The sequence below is a fragment of the Amblyomma americanum genome, chromosome 4, assembly GCF_052857255.1.
Source record: "Amblyomma americanum isolate KBUSLIRL-KWMA chromosome 4, ASM5285725v1, whole genome shotgun sequence".
In the NCBI taxonomy this organism is placed as follows: Eukaryota; Metazoa; Arthropoda; class Arachnida; order Ixodida; family Ixodidae; genus Amblyomma; species Amblyomma americanum.
The window spans coordinates 102,310,210-102,336,035 of NC_135500.1; the positions used below are offsets into that span (position 1 = coordinate 102,310,210).

Consider the following 25,826-nt stretch of genomic DNA (forward strand, 5'->3'; position numbering starts at 1 on the left):
TCACCTAACACACAAACTCACCAACTGGGATGCGGTCCGCGCTGAACGGGCGGCCCTTCCTGACGCCCCAATTACAGACATCCACCAGTGGGTGGCATCACTCATGAACGATGTCTCCGCAAATACTCGAACGCTTGACACCACACCAGGTACACCCACCCTCGACACTCGCCTGGCCCACCTATTGGAGGCCCACCATAGCATCCCAGAGCGCTGGAAAGGGCAAACGCTCAATCGGACCCTTAAAAAGAGGCTAGCCGCACTGCAAACACAAATTACTGAGCACTCTGAGGAGCTCTCCCGATCCAACTGGGGACAGATTTGTGACAGTATGGCTGGCAATCTGTCCTCCAAACGCAGTTGGCAACTCCTCCGTGCCCCACCGCGGTGGCTCAGTGGTTAGGGCGCTCGACTACTGATCCGGAGTTCCCGGGTTCAAACCCGACCGCGGCGGCATCGTTTTTATGGAGGAAAAACGCTAAGGCGCCCGTGTGCTGTGCGATGTCAGTGCACGTTAAAGATCCCCAGGTGGTCGAAATTATTCCGGAGCCCTCCACTACGGCACCTCTCTCTTCCTTTCTTCTTTGACTCCCTCCTTTACCCTTCCCTTACGGCGAAGTTCAGGTGTCCAACGATATATGAGACAGATACTTCGCCATTTCCTTCCCCCAAAAAACCAATTATTATTATTATTAACTCCTCTGTCACATAATTGACCCCATGAAATCCAAAACAGCCACACAACACCACTTCAGACGCCTTATACACAGGACCGACCTTTCTCCCGACGCACTCAACGACATACTTAGGAACACACATACAATTCCCGGTACCTCGAACCACCTGCCCCCCTGTGCCGGCACCCCGAATGCCAATCTCGACGCGGAGATTACGGAAGCAGAAGTCAGAGCAGCCTTCCTGACTCCGCTCTAACTCAACTCCAGGAGTTGACCGTATCTCATATAGCATGCTCCGCAATTTTGACATCAGTTGATTGCCCAGCTCACGGGGTGTTTCAACAAATGCTGGCAGGAGGGCACCCTTCCGCAATCCTGGCATCACGCAAAAATCTTATTTATACCCCAGCCCCACAAACCAATTACACCTGCAAATCTTCGTCCCATCACACTAACATCATGTCTTGGCAAGCTTATGTCGCACTCGCCCGACTCACCCAACACATGACGGAGCAAGACCTCTATCCGCACAGCATGGTGGGCTTCCGTCCTCACCTGTCGGCCCAGGACGCCATGCTCCAGCTCACACAGGATATTTTGACCCCTCATACCGGACCACACAAAAGCTGTCCTTGCCTTGGTTCTCTCCAAGGCCTTTGATCGCCAAGACCATAAAGCGATCATGGGGGCGCTCTCCCGCTTGAACATAGGTGAACGTATGTACACCTGTATTCAAGCATTCCTTACTAACCGCACGGCCGAAATTCATTCATTCCCCACACATCCCATCCATACACCCTTAGTGAGGTTGGCACCCCCCAGGGATCTGTCCTCTTCCCTTTCCTCTTCAATATCACACTCATCCCTCTTGCCCGGAAGCTACAAACTATCCTTCACCTTCGGCATACACTCTATGCTGATGATATCACTCTATGGACCACCTATGGCAGTGATGGAGACATAGAGAATACTCTGCAGCCGGCAGTTACCCTCAGCCAAACACATGTGCGGAGTATCGGACTCTCATGCTCTCCGTAGAAGTCGGAGCTCCTCATACTCCGCATCACAACCCGAAACTGCCCCACAGCCCCCATAACCGTGGAACTGGAAAACCAGTACATCCCGGAGGTATACACTCTCCGGGTACTGGGCCTCCACATCCAGAACAACAAGAAAAACACTCACCATCCAGAAACTCAAGCAGACGGCGGTGTCGATATCCCACCTAACCCGCCGAGTTTCTGGACACCACCGGGGCATGAAGGAGCATGAGCTATGTCGTGTCATTCATGCCTTCGTCCTCAGCCGCTTTCTTTTCACGCTCCCCTACCTGAAACTCCAGGCCACAGAAATCTACACCCTGGATGCCATGATCCGAACAGCATTTAAGACAGCACTACACCTACCCCTAAATACCTTAACCGAAAAACTCCTCCAGCTAGGCCTACACAACACGATAGGTGAGCTTATCGAGGCCCACCGACAGACAATACATGCGTCTCGCGAGAACCACGCCTGGCAGACACATCCTACACACCCTCGGCATCAGGATACCAGCCACGGATCCCACACAGCTCCCGGTCCCCCAATACATTCCCCGCGAACTACTTATTAAACCTCTCCCTAAAAACATGCATCCCACCTTCGACGAACCCCGCCGCAGAGCTCGCGCACGGGCGCTCCACAAAAAATAGGGCATGGAACCGGATGCCGTTTGGGTGGATGCCGCATGCACAGGCGAGGACGCGGTTGTAGCCATTGACGGACTCCTCCCTACCACCGATTGCTACCCGTCACATATCCCCCACTGCCGCTTCAGAGGAGGCTGAAGAGGCCGCTATTGCCCTAGCCATCACGCGCACGGAGGCCCGGTATATACTATCGCACTCTAAAACTGCCATACTAAATTTCGCCAGCGGGAGAGTTCACGTCCCTGCATTTCGCATATTGAAGTCCCTCGCCGCACACCCGCCCCGCCACATGCAGCTCATATGGGTGCCTGCCCACTCCTGGAATCGCGGAAACGAGGCTGCCAACGCTTTAGCCCGAGGTTCTCTCAACCGCGCACAGGCGGCCTCCGATCTGGGGTTCTCACGAGAGCGCATGCATTCCTTCAGTGAACTGACGCAGGCCTGCAAAGCCGAGCGTCGGCTGTACCCCCCACCCCATTACTCCCTCGACAATTATCATCAGACACTTTGGAGGCAGCTCCAAACACTTACCTTACCCTCCCCTTATATACGCGTCGCACTTTCACCAAGTCCACACAAACTCCTACTGTACCCTCTGCCACCACCCCGAAGCCACTCTCGATCATTTCCTTTTCCTCTTCCCGGCGGATCCTCCCACGCGGGGCCTGGAGCACATTACCACTTGGGAGGCTTGGGAGACCCTATTGCGCCCTGAGGATCCGGCCAAGCAAGCCATCGATCGCCACAGGCCGGGCTGCCAGCGTCATGAGCCTCCGGGACATGAACGTTTGAGTGCACTGGGGCAGTGCGGAGGAGCATGGACCTGCGTGTCCTAAACTCGCCTTTATGTAATAAAGTTTACACCACCAACCGCGCCGGAACGGATAAAGGAGGGAGTAAAAGAAAATTGGAAGGGAGAGGTGCCGTATTGGAGGGCTCCAGGATAATTTCGACCACCAGGGTTTCTTTAATGTGCACTGACATCCAACAGCACACGTTAAAGATCCCCAGGTGGTCGAAATTATTCCGGAGGGTAAGGTACATGTTTGGAGCCGCCTCCAAAGTGTGTGATTGTAATTGTCGAGGGAGGGATGAGGTGGAAGGTAGGGACGACTCTCGGCTTTGCCGTGAGAAATCTAGACCGTGAGAACCTTAACACCCACTAAATGTCGAAGCATGATGAGTGAGAGCTAAGGCACTTAAAACCAGTGCACGTGCGAAAGCATATGTTAGCGCTAGTTGGCTCATGGTTTTGCTTTTCGGGGTCGTGTTTTGCTTTGCGGGGTCGGTGTTAGACTAAGGTTGAGCTCTGATCGAGGTTAAGCGGATATATGTTCGCGCAGCAGATCGAAGTTGATGAAGACTACTGTGTGCATCAGTTTAACTCCGGCCGAACGCCAAAAAAGGCGTTTGGCCGGAGTTACCTTGTTTTTTAACCAAAAAAACGAGGTAAAGAGGAAGAAGAGGAGGTGTGACGTGGCCCATCAACCCAGGCTTCGGGGCAGCGGCTAAGTACCTGGCGGTGTTGCGCTAGCTTCCTAAATTCTCCTTTTTGTCTGTTCCTGCTTGCTCCTGTTCAGGGGTGATCGGGCGCGGGACGAGAACTTAATGTCTACTTCTTCTCCCGGCCAGGGGTTTTCCCCTTGGTCGGCATCTCTTCCTCAAGAGCAGCTCTCAATTGATCTCTTTTTCCGCAGTGGTGTTTCGAGCATTGCGGTCGCTTTAGTGCCTTCTGTTGGTGGCGCTATCCAATGAACAACCCGGAGGCAGTGCAGGCGGCCCTTCAGTCCACATCGAAGCACTTTATGTACATCACCGATCTCCGGCAGCTCAGCAGGGGTGGTATTTTGTGCAGGTCGCCGGATAAAGACTATTGAAGACCTGCTAAAGTGTACGACCTTTGCCAACCACCCGGTGATCGCATTCATTCCGCCTCATTTAGAATGTTCCAAGGGCGTCGACTCTTGATTGAGCCCTGTGGAAACGCTTGAGAACCTCTCGCCTGCAGGAGTGATTGCTGTCCATCGATTCCTACGGAGTCCGTCATTGCCACATTTGCAGGAATAATTTTCCCGTCAGAGATTAAGGTGTGGCAATTGGTTTTTCGAGCAGATGCCTTTAACTCTCGGCCCCTTCAGTGTCCAAACTGCTGGCGATTTGGCCACAGCGGCAAAGCCTGCAAATCGGCCTTACGCTGCTGTGCCTGTGGGAAACGTCATTGCAGAGAGGAATGTCCTGAACAGCAAGAGAAATGTCGTTTGTGTAACGGTGCTCACCCTGCTGATTCACCTGACTTTCCTGCACGAGCACAAGAAGTTCAGGTACTCGAGGTTATAGACAAGCGCAGATGCACGCGGAGAGAGGCTTTTGCCGCAGTCAAGCAGAGAGCCTCAGGCTGCTCTAGTGTGGCCGCCAAATGCCCACCCATAATGGATTCTAGTTGGTCCCAGGCTATTACAACGGCAGTTGAGAGAGCTGTGGCAAATGCAATGGATCGCATTATGGAAACCGTGTCCACGTGCATTTCGCAGGTCATAGCTGCTCAGATGACCAATCTTCTGCAGGCGTCCACCGCTCCGCTCTTGTCTTCTTTGGCTTCGCAAGCTACCCCTCCTTCTGCAGTAATCGATTCCGCTCCACAGGGCCAAAAACAATGTGAGCAACAAACGACCTCTCAGGCCTCTCCTTCGACCAGCGTTATGGACGCATCCTCTATGGACTTTATGGATATGGAGTCTGATCTCCGCGCCCAGAAGCGAAGTGGGTCTTCTCTGAATATTACAGGCCCATCATGCACCCAGTCAAAGGCAAAGAAATGTGACGCAAGTCAAAATGCTAAGACCAGGATTCTAGAGAAGGCAGTCGCGGCTGCGGCACTCCCACCAAGATAGGGTTCTTAAGTGTACTACAGTGGAATTGTCGACCTATATTCTCAGCTTCAACAGATTTAAATCGCCTATGCAATCAGCTTCTACTAGATTTAGTTGCTTTACATTCAACATCGCTAACTTCAAATTTCAATTATCATCTCAAGAATTACCGTCCGTTCCGGCTTGACCGGTCATCACGAGGAGGAGGGTTGCTAGTGCTCACCTCTACAAAGTTTTGCCACAGGGTATGCATTTCTTTCCAATATGCGGACAATGAATGTGAAATCCTTGCGGTTGAACTCAGCGTCCCAGGTCAACAGCCCTTTACGGTAGCTAATGCATATTTCCCGTCTGGTGTGCGTGACACTCGGCCCCTTGACTCACTCATGTCTAGTAGCCGATCTCAGGTTCTATTACTTGGAGACTTCAATTCGCACCATGTGACGTGGGGGTTTAAAACAGACAGCTTCGGTTCTAGACTATTTGATTGGGCTTCTGACAACAACTTGATTTGCAACAATTCCGGATTGCCTACGTTTGTTCGGAGCCAATGCCGCTCTGCCTTGGATTTCACTTTTTCCTCCCCAGGAGTATCTCTCTCAAATGTCGTTGAACACTTGAACCGCGCCGTAAGGGAATGAATAAAGAAGGGAGTAAAAGAAGAAAGGGATATGAGGTGCCATAGTGGAGGGCCCCGGGATAATTTCGACCACCTGTGGATCTTTAACGTGCACTGACATCGCACAGCACACAGGCCTACTGTCAAGATAACGCTTGAACGGGGTGGGACGTCAACTTCTTCCTCCAGGATACTCAGGGCAACGTGAATTCCCCCAGTTTTCATCGAAGCGATGGCTTTGTGCGTCGAAAGCGTGATCTGCTTGAATCGGAGGTGGATGATCGTCTGATGCTCATAAACGAAATCCATACCCAAGATAACTTCGCGGGAGCATTGCGGTAGCACAACAAAGGTGGCAGGATAGGTATGCCCTTTGACAGTCACTCGCGCTGTGCATCGTCCTGATGGCGTAATGAGGAGGCTTCCTGCGGTGCGAATTTGTGGGCCGTTCCAAGCCGTTGTGACTTTTCTCAGCTGCACAGCGAATGTTCCATTCATCACCGAGTAATCGGCTCCTGTGTCGACTAGAGCGGTAACCTTCCGGCCGTCGATAGTCAATTCTAAGTCGGAGGTCCTGGCTCTTGCATTGCCTGTCGCTCTCGGCATCGGGTCACGGCTTCGTCGCGTATGCGAATCGCGGGTCGGGCGTGTGGTCGAAACTTTCCTGGGTGGTCGCTTCGTTTTGAAGGCAGTTTGCGTCGTGCTCGGGGTTGTCATTTTATGCGGCGTCGGTGCAGCGAGTGTAGGTTCTTCATGCGGCGTCGCGGTTTTAGCGTCTTCATGTGACGTGGTCGGTGGAGGAAATTGGCGTTTCGCTCGTGAGCAATCTCACCTACAGAGATTGCTGTCTTTAGTTTCCCTATGGTGCTGGGAGACCGTCCTTGTACCGCCACTGCGTAGCTGCGGCGTGGCGACGCTAAGCGCGAGGTTGACCGCGATGGTGAGCGGGAAAGGCGGATCGGCGTGTACTCCTCTCGACGCAGGTACTCGTCGATTTCCTACGGGCGTTCGCCGAAGCGTGGTCGTAAGGCATTAATGGCAAATCCTCGAAGACTGATACGGCGCTACGGGCAGTGACGAAGAATATGGCCGGCCTCACCGCAATGGAAGCACAACGGCTGGTTGTCGGAAGTCCTCCAGGCGTCACATTTCCTTGGGCTTGAGCGTCGGTCCTAGGCTGGGCGAGCGGGGGCAGGGTGGCGGCGTTCGGGAACAAGTTGTTCATGTCGGACAGCATATAGGGGGTTGTCGCCCGTGCTGAGGAGTGCGTACTGCAGCGGCGTAGGTCACAGCCTGAGGTTCAGTGGCCGTCGGGGTGCCAAGTGCTTGTTGCACTTCTTCCCGTACCACATCCTTGAGAGTCACTGCTTGTGGCTGGGGGGAGGATGGCAGTAATCGGCGTAGCTCATCGCGGACGATTTCGCGGATAACTTCCCGCAAGTTGTCGCTGCTGGTGGTCGTCGTGTCCGGACACATTGCGCAGACTGAGGAAGGGCGGTTGTACTGCCGCGCTTGGACGTCGAGGGTCTTTTCGACCGTGCAGGCTTCTTGCATGAATTCCTCGACTGTTTTTGCAGCTGGCGGACGAGGCTGCCAAACAGCTGTTCCTTTACGCCGCGCACTAAAAAGTGAACTTTTCCTCGGTCATCTGGGGATCAGCGCGGCGAAATAGGCGCTTCATCTCCTCGACGTAACCGCGGACGGGCTCATTCGGAAGCTGGATCCTGGACTCGAGGAGGCGTTCAGCTCTTTCTTTCCTCACGACAGTGGTGAATACCTTCAATAGTTCTCTCTTGAATAGCTCCCATGTCTTAAGGGACGACTCGTAGTTTTCGTACCACGTGCGTGCGGAGCCATAAAATGAGAAAAATACGTGTGCAATTTTTACCGCATCATCCCACTTGTTGAATGATGCCACGCGCTCAAATTAGTCCAACGATTCTTCGGATCTTGGCGTAGGGATCCATTGAAAGTTGGCTGCACCCGCGGCTGCTGCAGTATGATCGGTATCGACATCTTGGGCGAGGTTGCGGCGCTCGTAGTAGCGTGTTTTCTCTGCCTGGTGCGGTCCGCCAGGGTCTTAAACTCAGGCTCATCTCCCTGGAGACGTCGGCTGGCTCGCTGATCTGCTGGCTCGTCCTGGAGTGCGAAGCGCTGAGGGCTGGCGTCACGACTTGAAGGGGGCGTCCGGAACATGGAAGGCTACGCAGCACCTCCACCAGATGTCAGGTAGTAACGGTGACGGCCGCCGAAGGAGCAATGAAGACGTACAAAACTTCTAAAAGAAAACTGTTTATTGGGCTGACTTGCGGCCACAATTGACTGAATAACTCGGCGGCGGCAAAGCGACAAGCGCGCTCGGCGGTCGTCCAACAGAATGCCTGCCGCTATCGGCCGTGCTCAATATAAAGCTGATAGCGAACTTTGGAGATAAAGCGTGCAAAGTTACTAGAACATTCCGGAACAACGTTAAATCAGCTCTGCCTGGCTGCGATCAATCGATATAAATGTAGTCGCCTCTTTCGTCGCAAACAAAGCGATAAAGTGGTGTGGCGGCAGATTTGAAAAACGAACAAACACTGCAAATATTCGCGGCAATACACTCTCGCGCTGTCACCAAATCCACACAAACCCCTCCTGTATCCTCAGCCACTACCGCAAACCCCAAAGCCACTCTCGAACATATCCATTTGCCATCCTCTCTTTCTGTCCCTTCACGTCTTTCATTTCGTTTCTCCATTCTGCCTGCTATCCTTTATTTCCGCTGTCCTAGCTCAGGTGCTCAGAGGACCCGACCAAGCAAACCATCGACACAGGCCGGCCTGCCGGCGTCATGATACTTGGACATTAACGTTTGGGTGTAGTGGGGCCCGGAAGGAAGGGGGCGGCCAAAGACCTGCATGTTCTAAGCTCCCGTGTGTCCAATAACGTTTTCACAACCACCATCACCTTCCTAACCTGTTTCTTCCTTCCTAAGCTGCATGGAGGCGAAACGCAACGGCGCCAGTGTGCTGGCGATATCTGTGCACGTTAGATCCCAATGTGGTCGAAATTTTTTTCGGAACACTCCACTACGGTATCTCTTTCTTCCCTTCTTCTATCAATCCCTCCTTTATCCCTTATTTTAGGGCGTCGGTCAGGTGTCGCCGAGATGTGACATACTGCGCCATTTCGTTTACCCAAAAACCAATTTAGGATCTACGCGGCGATTTAGGATCTACCCGCCGCGGTGGCTCAGTGGTTAGGGCGCTCGACTACTGATCCGGAGTTCCCTGGTTTGAACCCGACCGCGGCGGCTGCGTTTCTATGGAGGAAAAACGCCAAGGCGCCCGTGTGCTGTGCGATGTCAGTGCACGTTAAAGATGCCCAGGTGGTCAAAATTATTCCGGAGCCCTCCACTACGGCACCTGCTCCTTCCTTTCTTCTTTCACTCCCTCCTTTATACCTTCCCTTACGGCGCGGTTCAGGTGTCCAACGATATATGAGACAGATACTGCGCCATTTCCTTTCCCCAAAAACCAATTATTATTATTATTATCTAGGCGTGGCTCAGCGGTTAGGGCGGTCGGCTAGTGATCCGTAGTACCTTGGTCCGAAACCGACCGGGGCGACTGAGTTTCGATGTAGGCGAAACGAGCACTGACATCGCGTAGCACACGGGCGCCGTAACGTTTTTCCTCCATAAAAACGCGGCAGCTGCGTTTACATGGAGGCAAAACTCAAAGGCGCCCGTGTGCAGTGCGATGTCCGTGCACGTTAAAGATCCCCAGTAGGTCGAAATTATTCCGGAGCCCTCCACTACGGCACCTATCTCTACCTTTCTTCATTCACAACCTCATTTATCTCTTATCTTACGGCGCGGTTCAGGTGTCCAACGATATAAGAGAGAGATACGGCGCCATTTCCTTTGCCTAAAACCATTTATTATTATTTATTTATTTATTTATTTATTTATTTATTTATTTATTTATTTATTTATTTATTTATTTATTTATTTATACACATACCTCACAGGCTCCCACTGGAGTATTGCGTGAGGGGGGTAAGACAAACAACATATAGCGAAAACACTAAGGCGCCCGTGTGCTATACGATGTCAGTGCACGTTAAAGATCACCAGGCGGTCGAAATTATGCCACAGTCCTCTCCTACGGCACCGCTTTCTTGCTTTCTGCTTTCACTCCCTCCTTCTCCCTTCTTTTGCAGTGCGGTTCAGGTGTTCTCCGATATAAGAGAAAAATAAAGCGCCATTTTTCCCCCCAAATTAATTTTCATTTTCTATTTGAAATTCCTAACCTACCTCAGGCTGGGTTTGAGGTTTCCACTGAGAAGTGAGACAGCCTTTTCTCATGAATCATATTTCCACGTGACTGCGAAGTGAACGTGTGTCTGGAAACATGGCGTCAGATGTGAAGACTGGTTCATAAGCTCTTGAGTGAATGTTGAATGTGAGACTTTGCTTAACGCTGTTTTAGTACGGCAAGATATTTTTCGGGCGTTTTTGATACAATCGGACACAAATAGATTGTTCCTAAGCGTTTTTCGTGGAATATCAACCACCGTGCCTCTGTGGCTCTTACAGCAATATAGTCTTTCCTGCTACGGCTTCACCCATGGCTGTAAAGAACGGGATACCTGCTTTCGTGTTAGGGCTTCACCCATAGCCTGAAAAATTTATAGCAGATTATTGTTCTTTATACGCCATAGTTCGTGTCGGTAATTCGATTACGCAATGTATTTTGACGCCGAAAGCATTGTTTCGCAGGGTGCAAACCCGCCCAAGAATCCTGTAGCGTCTGTGACCTTGACAGTTCAGCAATGCGTTTTGCTGCTGCGGCATGAACATATCAGTTTCGCTGGGCACTGCATGGGAGCACTATGCTATCGCCCCAGCCGATCTTGTCACAATATGAAGATGATGACCTGAGGCTTAGTGGCACGTACCCACGGCGGGCGTTTGGCCGAAGTTCAACTGATGCACACAGTCGGCTACATCAACTTAGATCTCCTGCGCGAACATGTCATATCCGCTTAACCTGGATCAGAGCTCAACCTTAGTCTAACACCGCCGCCATACGTGCCGACGACCCCGAAAAGCAAAACCATGAGCCAGCTAGGGTAAACATATGCTTTCGCACGTGTACTGGTTTTAAGTGCCTTAGCTCTGACTCATCACGTTTCGACACGTAGTAGGTTCTAGGGTTCTCACGGTGTAGAGTTTCACGGGAGCGCTTGCATTCATTCAGTGAACAGACGCAGGCCTGCAAAGCCGCGAGTCGTCCTTACCTTCCACCTCATCCCTCCCTCGACAATTACCATCACACACTTTGGAGGCGGCTCCAAACATGTACCTAACCCCGCGAAATAATTTTCACCACCTGGGGATCTGTAACGTGTGCTGTTGGATGTCAGTGCACATTGAAGAACCGCAGGTGGTCGAAATTATCTCGGAGCCCTTTAATACGGCACCACTCCCTTCCATTTTTTTTTACCGCCTCCTTTATCCATTCCATTCCGGCGCGGTTCAGATGTTCAACGATATATGAGACTGATAATGCGCCATTTGCTTTCTCCAAAAACCTAACATTATTACCCTCTCTTTATACACTCTCGCGCTATCACCAAATCCACACAAACCCCTCCTCTACTCTCTGCCACTACCCCAAACCCCCAAGCCACTCTCGAACACCTCTTTTTGCCATCCTCTCTGTCACTTCACCTCTTTCATTTCATTTCTTCATTCTGCCTGCTATCCTTTACTTCCGCTGCCCCAGCTAAGGTGCCTCAGTATCGATTGCAGATGCCGGGGCTAGAAAAATATTTTCCTTACTTTTTTATTATAATATTAAAACCACTTACTAATACATCATATCTTCTTCCGCCCGACGGATCCTCCACCGCGGGGCCGGGAGCACCTTAAGCAACTTGGGAGGCTTGGGACACCCTACTGCGCTCAGAGGACCCGGCCAAGCAAGCCATCGCAACGGCCGCCCCGACGGCGTCATGATACTGGGACATTAGCGTTTTGGTGCAGAGGGGCCCGGGGGGGGGGGGGGGGGTCAAAGACCTGCCTGTCCTAAGCTCCCGTGTGTCCATTAATGTTTTCACAACCACTTCCACCTTCCTAACCTGTTTCTTCCATTTTAACCTGCATATGGATGCGAAACGCAATGGCGCCAGTGTGCTGCCGATATCACTGCACGTTAGATGCCAATGTGGTCGTAATTTTTTCAGAGCCCGCCACCACGACACCTCTTTTGTTCATTCTTTATTCAGCCCTTCCTTTATCCCTTCTCTTACGGCGTGGTTCAGGTGTCGCCCAGATGTGAGAGGGATTCTGCGCCATTTCCTTTCCACAAAAACCAATTTAGAATTTACGTGGTGGCTCAGCGGTTAGGGCGCTCGGCTACTGATACGGAGTTCCCGGGTTCGAACCCGGCCGCAGCGGCTTTGTTTCGATGGAGGCGCAACGTGCACTGACATCGCACAGCACACGGGCGCCATAGCGTTTCTCCTCCACAAAAAAGCGGCAGCTGCGTTTTTATTGCGCCAAAACACTAAGGCGCCTGTGTGGTGTGCGATGTCAGTGTACGTTAAAGATCCCCAAGTTTTAGAAATTATTCGTGAGCCCACTACTACAGCACCTATCTTTTCCTTCCTTCTTTCACTCCCGCCTTTATTTTTTCTCTAGTGGAGTGGTTCAGGTGTCCAACGATATAAGGGACAGATTCTGCGCATTTCATTTCCTTAAAAACCAATTATTATTAGTAATAATATTAAACGCTAAGGCGCCCGTGTCCTATCTGATGTCAGTGCACGTTAAAGATTCCCAGGCGGTCGAAACTATGCCAGAGCCCTCTCCTACGGCACCTCTTTCTTCCTTTCAGCTTTCACTACCTCCTTTATCCCCTCCCTCACAGCGCTGTTCAGGTGTTCGCCGATATATGAGGAAATAAAGCGCCATTTCCTTTCTTTAAAAACTAATTTTCATTTTCATTTTTATTAACCCGACCGCGGCGGCTGCGTTTTTGTGGTGGAAAAACGCTAAGGCGCCCGTCTGCTGGTGCGATTTCAGTGCACGTGGAAGATCCCCGGGGGGTCTAAATTATTCCGGAGCCCTCCATTACGTCACCTCTTCTTCTTTTCTTCTTTCACTGCCTCCTTTATTCCTTCCCTTACGGCGCGGTTGAGGTGCCCAACGATATAAGAGACAGATACTCGCCATTTCCTTTCATAAAAAAAACAATATTATTATTATTATCCTTTTACAGTTCCTAACCTGCCTCACGCTGAGGTTGTGGCGTCGTCTAAAAAGTAAGACAGCCTGTTCTGAATTATATTTCCACGCGACTTCAAAATGAACGTGTGTCTGAAACCGTGGTGTCAGACGTGAAGACTGGTTCATATGCTCTTGAGCGAATGTTGAAGGTGAGACTTTGCTTAATGATTCATTGCAGGTTGCTGAGAAGTAAAATTGTTGCTCGCTGTTTTATATTTTTTCCGGCGTTTTTTAAACAATCGGACACAAATGAAGTGCTCCTAAGCGTGTTTCCTGGGATATCAACGACCTGCGGCAGCATCGTGCCTCTGTGTCTTTTACAGCAATACCTGCTTTGATGCTACGGCTTCACTCATGGCCGTAAAGGTCGCGATGCCTGCTTTCGTGTTAGGGCTTCAGCTTCACCCATCGCCTGAAAGAATTTATAGCCGATGATTGTTCTTATACACCGAAGTTCGTGTCGGTAATTCGATTACGCAATGTATTTTGACGCCGAAAGCATTGTTTAGCGGGGTGCAAACCCGCCCGAGTATCCTGTGGCGTCTGTGACCTTGACGGTGGACCAATGGGTTTTGCTGCGGCGGCATGAACACATCCGCTTTGCTAGGCGCGAACATATCAGATCATCTTAACCTCGATCAGAGATTAACCTTAGTCTAACACCGCCGCCATACGTGCCGACGACCCCGCAAAGCAAAACCATGAGCCAACTAGTGTAAACATATGCTTTCGCACGTGTACTGGTTTTAAGAGCGCTAGCTCTCACTCATCACGTTTCGAGATTTATTGGGTTCTTGGTTTCCCACGGTCTAGCGTTCTCACGGGCGTGCATGCATTCATTCAGTGAACAGACGCAGGCCTGCAAAGCCGAGCGTCGGCTCTACCCTCCACCTCATCCCTCTTCCGACAATTATCACCATGCACAATTATCACCATGACACAGCTGTAAGGATTCCGACAGCGTAGCTTTCTAGCAATGCGGGGCATGATTTTTATGGTGTTATATGCAGCTACGTACTGATCAGCGCGAAAGGTAACATTAAACTCAGGGGAACAGTGGTTGCTTCCTTGCATTTAGCCCTGTATCAGTAGGTTACATTCTGCCGTCGTGCTTAAAGTGCTACATTTTTAACACCAATCTGTAGCCCCGGGGAGCAGTTTACTACCCGAGTAAACGTAAAATATAGCTCTGTTACTAGTACGTAGAGAGCAGTCGTGAACGTAATCCTTCGTCGCAGCTACCGTATTCTTCACTATTCGTAGCCACAGTGACACGCTGAACATTACGAAGCACTTCCCACATAGGGTCACTAGTGTTTGCCCTGACAAATAAAAACTGAATGAGCATTGTGCGCGCCCCATCTCCCCTCTTTCAGAAGGTCTTCTCTCAAGACCACATGACAAAATGGCCACTGGTTGCAAATTCGCCTATTTACGAACATTCGAATAGTTCATTTTCAAATAGCAGAATGGTTTAACTTGACGTCGTTCAGGTTTTCTTTTGACAGATGGGCTACTCCCAGTGTCACGGCAAAGACCAAGGCGCAATAAAATTGTAAAGCCTACCTGGTGCATTCATCTCTCAACTGATTTACACCAACAGGTGTGCCAGTTAACGCTGCTACCTATATAAATTACTCCTAGGCACCACCTAAAAAGCTGGAGTGACAGCCACCCGTGGGCGGGGCACGATGAAAATGGCATCGTCATTGATGCCACACTTGAAATACTGTCATCATATTTTGGTCTCAAGTCACAAAAGCTTCCCTTAGGTATCAGTTACACATGACAGGAAGGTACGTTGACGCCACGCCACTCGTTACAGCCAACGCAGCGATAGCCCCGCAATTTCAGCTAATCAGAATTGCAACGTTTAATCATAAATCCCTCTGGCGATGGAGTTTATTTAATCGGCCAAATCTAGAACATCAAAAGCCGACCGGCAATCTCAAAATTAAAGCAGCTGATCGCCCCCTTGAAAGACGAAACCTGAAATGCACTTCACTACCTTCCGCATCCCTTCCCTCCCGACGCGGTTCTAGTTCCCCCGAGATTCAGGCAGCAACAGCACTTTTACTTTCCTCAATATCAAAACAACGTTATTCGATTATTATCATTCGCAACGGTGACACGTTCAGGTAGATGTTCTTCTAAAAAGCATGTTGAAAAGTACCGCCTATGAACATTCCTTTCCCCCTCAAGTTAACTCTTTAACATTCTGCCCTTCGGTCCTTTGAAAATTTATATGAACAAAGTGTTATACTCTGACACTTTCGGCACCCTGCCTTCAAGACTAAATAAGTTGCTGCCAGAACACTACGTTAAGGTCAGCGCCACATTCTTCTTAAATGCTCAACCAGATACGACAAAGCAAGACCAGGTGCATATGTCTTCACAATATTTAGTAGTCTTCATGATCATGTATTGTGCGCTACTTAAAACGACCTTAAAACGGGTGTCAAAATTTGAATATTTTAATGCCAAATAATTCAGAAAACACGTTATTCGTTTTTTTCTTTTCCACTGTGTAGTTTCCTCACAATTTGTGTTTCAGTGCGTGTACACTTATCATGATATTTGTAGTGCCTTTACTTTTCGCTCGCCGATGTTACCGGACTTACTCCTGCAAGCCCCCTCTTGGCGTTACATGCCTCAGTCTGTGTGTATTGCAATATGTTGTGGCAATAATATTATAATTATTATTATTATTTTCATTGGTATTTATTTCATGCTTGAAACCAATAAATGCAAGCCGTAATAGACAACTGATAACGAAAAAAGAGTAGAGTGCACTCAGAGAATCGGTGCTAAGTATCGTACAACATTATATCGGTTTTGTACCGGCATAGGGAGGAAACAATTAGAACCTGTTTTTTTTTTCAAATGTGTTAAAAATTTGTGAAACGATCAATACACCAGAAATAATGTCAAAAAAGAATAGGCTAAAAATTAGGTACCTTGTCATACGAGCGATAAAGATATTACATTTTACTATATACGCACTACTGCGACAGCAACTTTAACAGCTAAAACAAAAAAGAGGATATAATTACAGAAAACAGTCGGGAACAAAATACCACGCATTTTTGGGTCGAATACACTAGCGTGCCATCGTTTCAAACGTCGAGCAAATTTTGAAGATTATTTACATTGAGAATGTCTAAAAGATTGTTGTCTTCATTTAGAAATGTTCGAGATATTACGCTTTTACGGTAGTTTCCTTGCATAACCTTCACGTTTGACTACTGAAGCAGTTAGTGCTCTAATTATTAAGATTACTTGGTACCTTTAAAATATGAATGTTTTATTTTGCGCTCGCCTAATGGTAGCAAAAGCTGCTTTATTTTTTATGCTTAGAGAAGAAAGAAGATACGCTGAATCTTACATAATTTTCTTTGTCTTTTTAGGTAAATCCATGGCTGGGTCACAGCTCTGTCGGAAGAACTTGTTACCTATATTGTCTTTTTGTGGGCAAATTAAACTATTCTTTTCTGTGCGAGTAATCGCAGCCTAAATGTGCTTGTAGAATATTTTTTTTATGTATCAGGTGTTCTTTCAGACAATGTTTTCTGCAGCCAAACATCGAAGACCGCCTGTGCCACGTATAAGTGCAATGACGCTTAAGTGGCGCAGAATTTGATGATCTGATTACGAGCAAATAACAAAATAGAATTGAAAAAATAGCTTGGGAGTAACAAATATTCTTAACATATAGCGCAAAGAAGATAAGTGGTTCAATGCCTCTTTACTTCTCTTGGGAGAACACTCCATCTTATCAAAACAAGACAGCCTGACAACGTATCTGCCTTAAGCATCAGCACCGATAGCCAACATCAATATCAGCCAAGCTAACTGTTAACTTCTTTTGCTGCATCATACATATGCTTTTTTTTCATTTTATAGTAAGTGAAGCCAGACCCAGCCTATCTATAGTATTCCAGATTATGCGGCTACTTAAGGGTAATTTTAAACGCGGAAAACCAACTTACGCATCTTTAGCGCAGTTCGCCCGTCCTATAGAATTTTCACACTATGAATGCTTGAAGTTTAACTGCAAACTTCGTAGTTCTGACCACAACCAGAGGTAGACGATTAAAGCAGAGAAGCACAACCACAGGTCTCGTATACTGCAGCTTTCGTCAAGCATAAATTCGGTAATAAGTTACGTTATAGCCGGAATCACAATCCTGTTTGTTTGTAGTTTTGTACTTGTCTTCATATCTTATAAACCGTTTTACCGCCCAGATGGTCCCGTGAACCTTGTAAAGCGATGTGAGGCCTAATATGCAATACGGATTCGCGCACTCGGCTGAGAGATTGAATTATACAGGAGAATAATTAAACTGTTTATCGAAATAAGTGAGGCGTATCAGTTGATTCAGGATCGCTTAGCGAAAACTAATGCGTTTGGATTGGAATATACTTAGGGATATTTATAATGTATTTTAAACTAATTTTGGGTTTATGAATGCACTAAAAATATGCCGTAAAAAGGGTCCTGAAATGTGATGCTTGGTATTCGAAATATATTCTTAAAATTTGCAAAAAAAGACATGCATGCTTCAAACATGTTCCAAACACGTGCAAAATTATGAATGCGGTTTTAGCATCTTGTCAACATATGAAATGTATACTTTCGTAAACATAAAATTAATGCGTTCGAAGTATGCATCTCTTAAAGCATGTTTCGAGCACGTTTCGAATACGTGGAAAATATTACACCTTGTCAATGTACTAAAAGCGTACTTTCGCAACTATGAAATTAATCAATTCGACGGATACGTCACTTAAACATTTTTCGAGCCCGTTTCGAACCCGTGAAAAAATATGTATGCGGTTTTACCATGTTGTCAATGTATTAAAAGTGTACTATCGTAAATATGAAATTAATTCTTCATATGCATACTTCAATTTTACCCAACGGAAATTCCTTATCAGCAAATTTGAAGCACACTTTTAGCTCCCGTAGAACAATGTAGTGCTCGAAATCGGGTTTCGGGAAATGGCCTTTGAATGTTGGCAATGTATTGAAAGGGTACTTTCCACATAATACATTGACCCGCTTCCGTGGCTCAGTGGTTAGAGCGCTGGGCTACTGATCCGGAGTTTGAAGGCTTGAACCCGACAGCGGCGGCTCAAAACGCTAAGGCGCCCGTGTGCTGTGCGATGTCAGTGCACGTTAAAGATCCTTAGGTGGTCGAAATTATTCCGGAGCCCTCCACTACGGGTACCTCTTTCTTCCTGTGTTCTTTCACCCCCTTCTTTATCCCATTATGACGCGGTTCAGGTGCCCAACTATATATCAGACAGATACTGCACCATTTCCTTTCCTTCAAAACCATTAATATTATTATTATTATTATTATTATTATTATTATTATTATTATTATTATCCCGCGATGGTGGTTTGTGCACACTATGCAGTTATGAGCTCCGCGTTCAGAAGAAATATTCGCCAAGCAGAAGCGCTTTCTTGCGCTGCAGACAAGCAGTTTCTGTAATAATTTTATTTTTTTGTTTCTTCAGCAGAATACCTGCAGACGTTTGATTGAAAGGGAACTGAAGCTTGCATGAAGAGCTGCTGCGCATACGTCCACACGCTTTTGAAGAAGGCGCTCGAACGGCGAGCTGGGTTGATCGTTTGTAACACGAAAAGGAGTGCCAAATTTTTCTCCTCCCCCTCCCTTCTTTTCCGCGCAGCTGGAGCGATCGCACCCGCTGCTCTTTTTCCTTTGAGTTTTAGTAAATTATTTTGCTTTCAGCTGGGCTTCCTCAATAAAGTGTGGTATTTTTGTTCTGCGTCAGGAGCCGCAATGGTGGCTCAGTGGTTATAATACTCAGCTGCTGACGCGAAAGCCGACGGTTCAATTCCGGCAGCGGCGGTCGAATTTGGATGGGGGCGAAATTCTATAGGCCCCTGTACTGTGCAATGCCAGTCCACGTTAAAGAACCGCAAGTGGATGAAATTTTCGGAGCCCTTCTCTACGGTGTCCCTCATGGCCTGAGTCGATTTGAGACAAAAAACTATATGAACTGAAAGGCGAGTGTTTTGCGTCAGCACCTTTTCTTGCCTCCTGCGATGGAGTTCGTTTTTGCACACACGTCGAGTAGCAGTGGATAACAACAGCGACTAGGTTTGCCTCGCAAGCGCGGGCATTTGAAGCCCAAATGCTCTATACAAACCATGAAGATTTGCGCTGCTACTTTGCGAAAATATTTAACATATTCGGACAGCGTTGGAGGCCTTTCTTCTGCTCTTTTGACCATTATATGTGAAGACTACATTGGGTCGCATACACGTTCATACCGTGAAAGATATAATAGGTTTTTACTTGCCGAGGGCGAAAAGCAATAGTAAAAATTTAGTGTAGGGCTCCGGAATAATTTTGCGCCGGGTGAAGTCTTTACATGTGTTTCAATTTCAGTTGACCCGCCGCGGTGGCTCAGTGGTTAGGGCGCTCGACTACTGATCTGGAATTCGCGGGTTCGAACCCGACCGCGGCGGCTGCGTTTTTATGGAGGAAAAACGCTAAGGCGCCCGTGTGCTGTGCGATGTCAGTGCACGTTAAAGATCCCCAGGTGGTCGAAATTATTCCGGAGCCCTCCACTACGGCACCTCTTCCTTTCTTCTTTCACCCCCTCCCTTATCCCTTTCCTTACGGCGCGGTTCAGGTGCCCAACGATATATGAGACAGATACTGCGCCATTTCCTTTCCCCAAAAACCAATTAGTATTAATATTCAGCAGACGAGAATTCCCTTTTCAAAGATCGAGACGCTTCCAAGAAGTGCAGCTCATGAAGCATAGAGGTGTGACGAGGGCACTTCCCCCCCAAAACAGCAGAGTGAGAAAAATACGCGTTTCTGGAAGTACGCTTATTTTCAGTTGTTCATCCACTTACTTATGCAACAGCATGATAAGCCCGCTCAGGAACGCGTGGCTTAACGGTTTTCCCTTCCTTTTGTCTTCCTTTTGATTTACTCCTTTAAAAAAAAGTAAACCCGTACTATAAGCAGTAAAACTTGGGGCACGAAGTACCAGCGCTTGGTCTTTTTTTTTTCTTTTGCTGTTGGTGGCATTCTCAAAGCTCGCGTCAGAAATGACGCATCTAGTGGCTCATGCACCTTAATTTTACCTGCTTCGGAAAGCAAAAATCCGCGCGAGCGATGCTTTCTTGCTGCGCGGAATGCTCCGGTGGCTCGCTTCTGGCTGCTCGCTCTGACGGCGCCCATGTCTTCAGCGCCGCTGCGCGGCATTGGTGCGTTAGGGGGAGGGGGGGGGGGGGGGGGAGCAGCTTCCGGCAGCCGCTTTACATACCTCAAAAAGTTGTAGCCACCATAGCGTCGGAGAGCTGCTTCGTTAGGCTTCAGAGATGGCAAATCGCCTTTATATCTAGAAAAGAAAAGCTGTTTCTCGCTCGAAACTTTATGCGACGGTAAGAATTGGCATATTGAAGGCGGATACAACAGTATCAAACACGATATCGCATCGAGCAATTAGCGAAGAAGCTGTTATCGCTGCGAAGCGGGAGGGCAGGGCGCCGCCCTGTTGTCAACGCCACGTACGCAAGCAACGCAAAGACCGTAACGTAAGATTCCGAATCTCACGTACGTCCGTGAGACTCACGTAGACCCTTTGCTTCTATGCATGCGCACCGGTCACCCGTAAGAGCTCTACATACGTGAAGCTTCTACGTACATGCGTGAAACTAAAACTGTCTATTGACTCAGCGCTCTAAGCCGTCTCTTACAGCCTTCTGCGTCATCGGGCGGGCCGCGCGGTCACTCTCGCAATGTGGAGCAGACGGTTCCCCCCCCCCCCCCCCCCCCGAAATCATCGGCTACACATATGTGGTCAGGACACAGATTCTGGAAACTGTTATCGCGCGTGGTCGATATCTGCTGCGCAAATGCTGTGCCAGCCACGCTTATCTGCATCGCCATCCCAGAAAGCTTGTCTGGCATCGGTGACATCTGTGCAGTCCATATTTCTGCCGGGAGCATACTTGTTGCCGTCTACATGTCTTCCAACGTATCGCTGGAAAACGGGCAAAAGCCAACCGGCAGGTCAAGTCTCAAAATTTGCCACTAGGAAGCTTTTGCAAAGATCGTTCTATCGTCCTGAACATAAACGGTATATGGCGCAAACTGTTCAGTGCTGACATGCCATGAAAAAGTCTAGACCCTTAAAAAACTGCAGAACCTATCAGATAGCGCAATATATACCTTAGTTCAGTAATCAATGACAAAACAACCACCCGCAAAATTACACTCGGGTACACGTTTTTGAAATGGGCTTAGGCCAATGTGCCGCTGCCTAGAAAAAAGGTCAACACCCGTAAGCCCACAATGCATGCGCCTGCACCACCAGTGCACGAATCAGCTCGCGCTAGCCGCTCGTCCTACCCTGTAGGTGAGCGGTGTCTGTCTGTCTGCGTGTGTGTGTGTGTGCGTAAGCAATTACTCACCAGCATCAACGCTATCTTGTTTACACAGCTTCAAATGAAATCTACGCAGTTCGCTCAAATTTTTCGCAGTTAAAAAAGAACAGTGGTGCATTTTAAAGCGAAAGCTTTACTGGCCGCGAACATGCGTTTTCGCCGTGGCGTTGTTCCGAGGGGTTACATGACGTCAAAACGCGCGCCCAATCGCGGATATTTCTTTCTCTCTCAGTCCCTCGTCACTACTGCGTATGCGCCACTAGTAGCACCTAGCCCCAGGTGTTCCGCTGCTGCGCAGCGCCGCGCCTTTCCTCAGAGTCCAAATTTCAATTTTCAGTTTTCTCTTTCTTCTTTCCTTCCCTCCTTTATCTCTTCCTTTACGGCTTGGTTTGGGTGTCCACCGAGATATGGGAGACGGTTACAATGGCATTTCCTTTCCTCAAAAACCAAACAAAACAAGTGACCCGACGGCGCTCATCGAGTTCATTGCGTTGACAAGCTCGCAAACGCCGTTCATTTTCATGAAAAGAAAGGCGCACAACCAGCTCTGTGGGACGTTGGAGACAATCTCACTTTCATGTCTATGGCTTTGGAGTCCAACTGCAGAAGCCCGATTTGATTGCGCTCTGAACACTGGATAAGCAGCGCACCCACCCTGCCGCCCTGGGAGGTGGCATGCAGTTAATGGCTGATCGCGAGAGATTGATCACGAAATCAACGCTGCGGCCTACCTATTGCTGCAGTACAGCATCTCAGTCACGACGCTGTAAACGCTAATGCATTCAAGCAACATCTCTTTCTCAACACCGGCACATGTATCAAAGCACGAATGAGGCGTCCGCATATATTAAGGCAGCCAGTTGTGTGCCCTTCCTTTGATCAAAGTCATCGCCGACAAGAACATAATGAACGCCAACGCCAATAAACAAAGTGAACGCCGACATCTTTTGATTTGTATATCCTGGATTAGCTGAGCTAATCCACATTAATTTTTTAACCCGGGCCACTTCAGCTCCAGGCAGCTCATCCACCGACTAAGATAAACAAAGTATATTTCCTTTTTGTTATGGACAAAGCTAACTGCATAATCCAACAGATGGGAAGGTGTAGAAAAAATGGCGGACAATTTACCGTGTTCAGTTATTCATATTAATTGGTTTTTTGGGAAAGGAAATGGCGCAGTATCTGTCTCATATATCGTTGGACACCTGAACCGCGCCGTAAGGGAAGGGATAAAGGAGGGAGTGAAAGAAGAAAGGAAGAAGGAGGTGCCGTAGTGGAGGGCTCTGGAATAATTTCGACCACCTGGGGATCTTTAAGTGCACTGACATCGTACAGCACACGGGCGCCTTAGCAAGGTATTAAACTTATTTTTGGAATATGGCGGAGTGCTAGACGCACTCTGGCACCGGTCGGCTCGGTATTGCACTGCCTCCGGGATCGGCCCGGGGCCTATGGGCCTATTAGCACGCGGCGCCTTTTCTATATCTTTCACTCCTATCCTTTAAGTCTCCTACTTTCAGCACGGAGCAGTGAGCGCGGCTCGGCTTGTGCCAGTATGCAGGCCCATACTCTTTCCTTTTTCTACTTCCTCTCAGCAACATTATTCAGTCAGTGATGCGTTCAGCCTAACACTAGGTGTGTTCGATGCGACGCCTGCAGTAGATACCGCCAGTCGCTCGCCCACAAGCGTAGCCAGGGCTTGACGTCCCGTCTGTTCTCCGTCAGGTAGTTAAACGCAGTTTCCGAACGCTCCGCGAGTTCTACCTTGAACGATTAATAACTGGACGCCCCACTCCAGTTGTAACCTACACAGTGCTGTGCGCGTGTGTGATTTAATTCCTCTAAAATGAACTAATCACGCGCACAACCTGGACACATTTCTTATTTTGTAAATAGTTTGTACATATTACTTCTCCCCCTGTCCTCTATTCCTGTCCCCTCACCTCTTTCATTTCATTTCTCCACTCTGCCTGCTGTCCTTTATTTCCGCTGCCCTAGCTCAGGTGCTTCAGTATCGATAGCAGATGCCGGGGCTAGCAAAAATCTTTTCCTTCCTTTTTACTATTATTTTAATAAAACCACTACCACCACCTTTCGACCAGGCCCCGCCGCGGTGGCTCAGTGGTAGGCCGCTCGACTACTGATCCGGAGTTCCCGGGTTCGAATCCGACCGCGGCGGCTGCGTTTTTATGGAGGCAAAACGCTAAGGCGCCCGTGTGCTGTGCGATGTCAGTGCACGTTAAAGATCCCCAGGTGGTTGAAATTATTCCGGAGCCCTCCACTACGGGACCTCATTCTTCCTTTCTTCTTTCACTCCCTCCTTTATCCCTTCACTTACGGCGCGGTTCAGGTGTCCAACGATATATGAGACAGATACTGCGCCATTTCCTTTCCCCCAAAACCAGTTATTATTAATATTATTTCGACCAGGGTTAACCAGAGCTAAGCGACCAGCAGCCATTATTTGTTCCTTCATAACCTGCCTCACGGTGTGGTTGAGGTGTCCACCGAGAATTGAGAGAGCATTGTATCATAATTAACATTTCCACGTGGCTGCGAAATGAACGGGTGTTTCTGGAACCAAGATGTCAAAAACGAAACCTGGTTCTTATGAGCTTGAGTGAATATTCATTTAATATGAAACTTGGCTAAATGCTTCATTCGCGATTGCTGCGTAATAAAATTATTTCTCGCCGATTTAGCATGGCCAGATATTTTTGCGAAAATATTTAAACAATCAGACACAAAACCAGTGCTCCTAAGCGTGTTTCATGGAATATCAACGAGCTGTAGAAGAATTGCTGTTTTGGCTTTTACAGCAATACCTGCTTTCACGTTAGGGCTTGATTTAAAAATATTGGTATGCAATGATGTGCATAAAAACAAAGCGATTTTAAAGTGTCTTTTTACTCCGAAAGCGAAGGTCCCACCTCGATCAAGCGTTATCTTGACCGTAGGCCTGTGTGCTGTGCAATGTCAGTGCACGTTTAGGATCCACAGGTGGTCGAAATTATACCGGGGCCCTCCACTACGGCACCTCTCTATCCCTTTCTTCTTTTATTTCCTCCTTTATCCGTTCCCTTATGGCGCGGTTCAGGTGTTCAACGACATTTGAGAGAGATACTCCTGTGGAGGAAAAAGTGAAATCCAAGGCAGAGCGGCATTGGCTCCAAAGAAACGTAGGCAATCCGGAATTGTTGCAAATCAAGTTGTTGTCAGAAGCCCAATCAAATAGTCTAGAATCGAAGCTGTCTGTTTTAAACCCCCACGTCACATGGTGCGAATTGAAGTCTCCAAGTAATAGAACCTGAGATCGGCTACTAGACATGAGTGAGTCAAGGGGCCGAGTGTCACGCACACCAGACGGGAAATATGCATTAGCTACAGTAAATGGCTGTTGACCTGGGACGCTGAGGTCAACCGCAAGATTTCACATTCATTGTCCGCATATTAAAAAGAAATGCATACCCTGTGGCAAAACTTTGTAGTGATGAGCACTAACAACCCTCCTCCTCGTGATGACCGCTCAAGCCAGAACGGACGGTAATTCTTGATATGATAATTGAAATTTGAAGTTAGCCATGTTTCCTGTAAAGCAACTAAATCTGGTAGAAGCTGATTGCATAGGCAATCTAAATCTGTTAAAGCTGAGAATATAGATCGACAATTCCACTGAAGTACACTTAAGAACCCTATCTTGGCGGGAGTGCCGCAGCCGCGACTGCCTTCTCTAGAATCCTGGTCTTAGCATTTTGACTTGCGTCACTTTTCTTTGCCTTTGACTAGGTGCATGATGGGCCTGCAAAATTCAGAGGAGACCCACTTCGTTTCTGGGCGCGGAAATCAGACTCCATATCCATAATGTCCATAGATGATGCGTCCATAATGCTGGTCGAAGGAGAGGCCTGAGAGGTCTTTTGTTGCTCACATTGATTTTGGCCCTCTGGATCGGAATCGATTACTGCAGAAGGAGGGGTAGCTTCCGAAGCCAAAGGAGACAAGAGCGGAGCGGTGGACGCCTGCAGAAGATTGGTCATCTGAGCAGCTATGACCTGCGAAATGCTCGTGGACACGGTTTCTATAATGTGATCCATTGCATTTGCCACAGCTTTCTCAACTGCCGAGGTAATAGCCTGGAACCAACTAGAATCCATTATGGGTGGGCATTTGGCGGCCACACTAGAGTAGCCTGACGCTCTCTCCTTGACTGCGGCAAAAGCCTCTCTCCGCGTGCATCTGCGCTTGTC

The 25,826-nt window shown here is 48.4% G+C and overlaps 1 pseudogene; it reads left to right on the plus strand.

The window, feature by feature from the left end:
• The first annotated feature begins 1,359 nt into the window (after window positions 1-1,359).
• Window positions 1,360-25,826, plus strand: part of LOC144129722 (gamma-interferon-inducible lysosomal thiol reductase-like) — a 49,728-nt pseudogene continuing 25,261 nt past the window's right edge.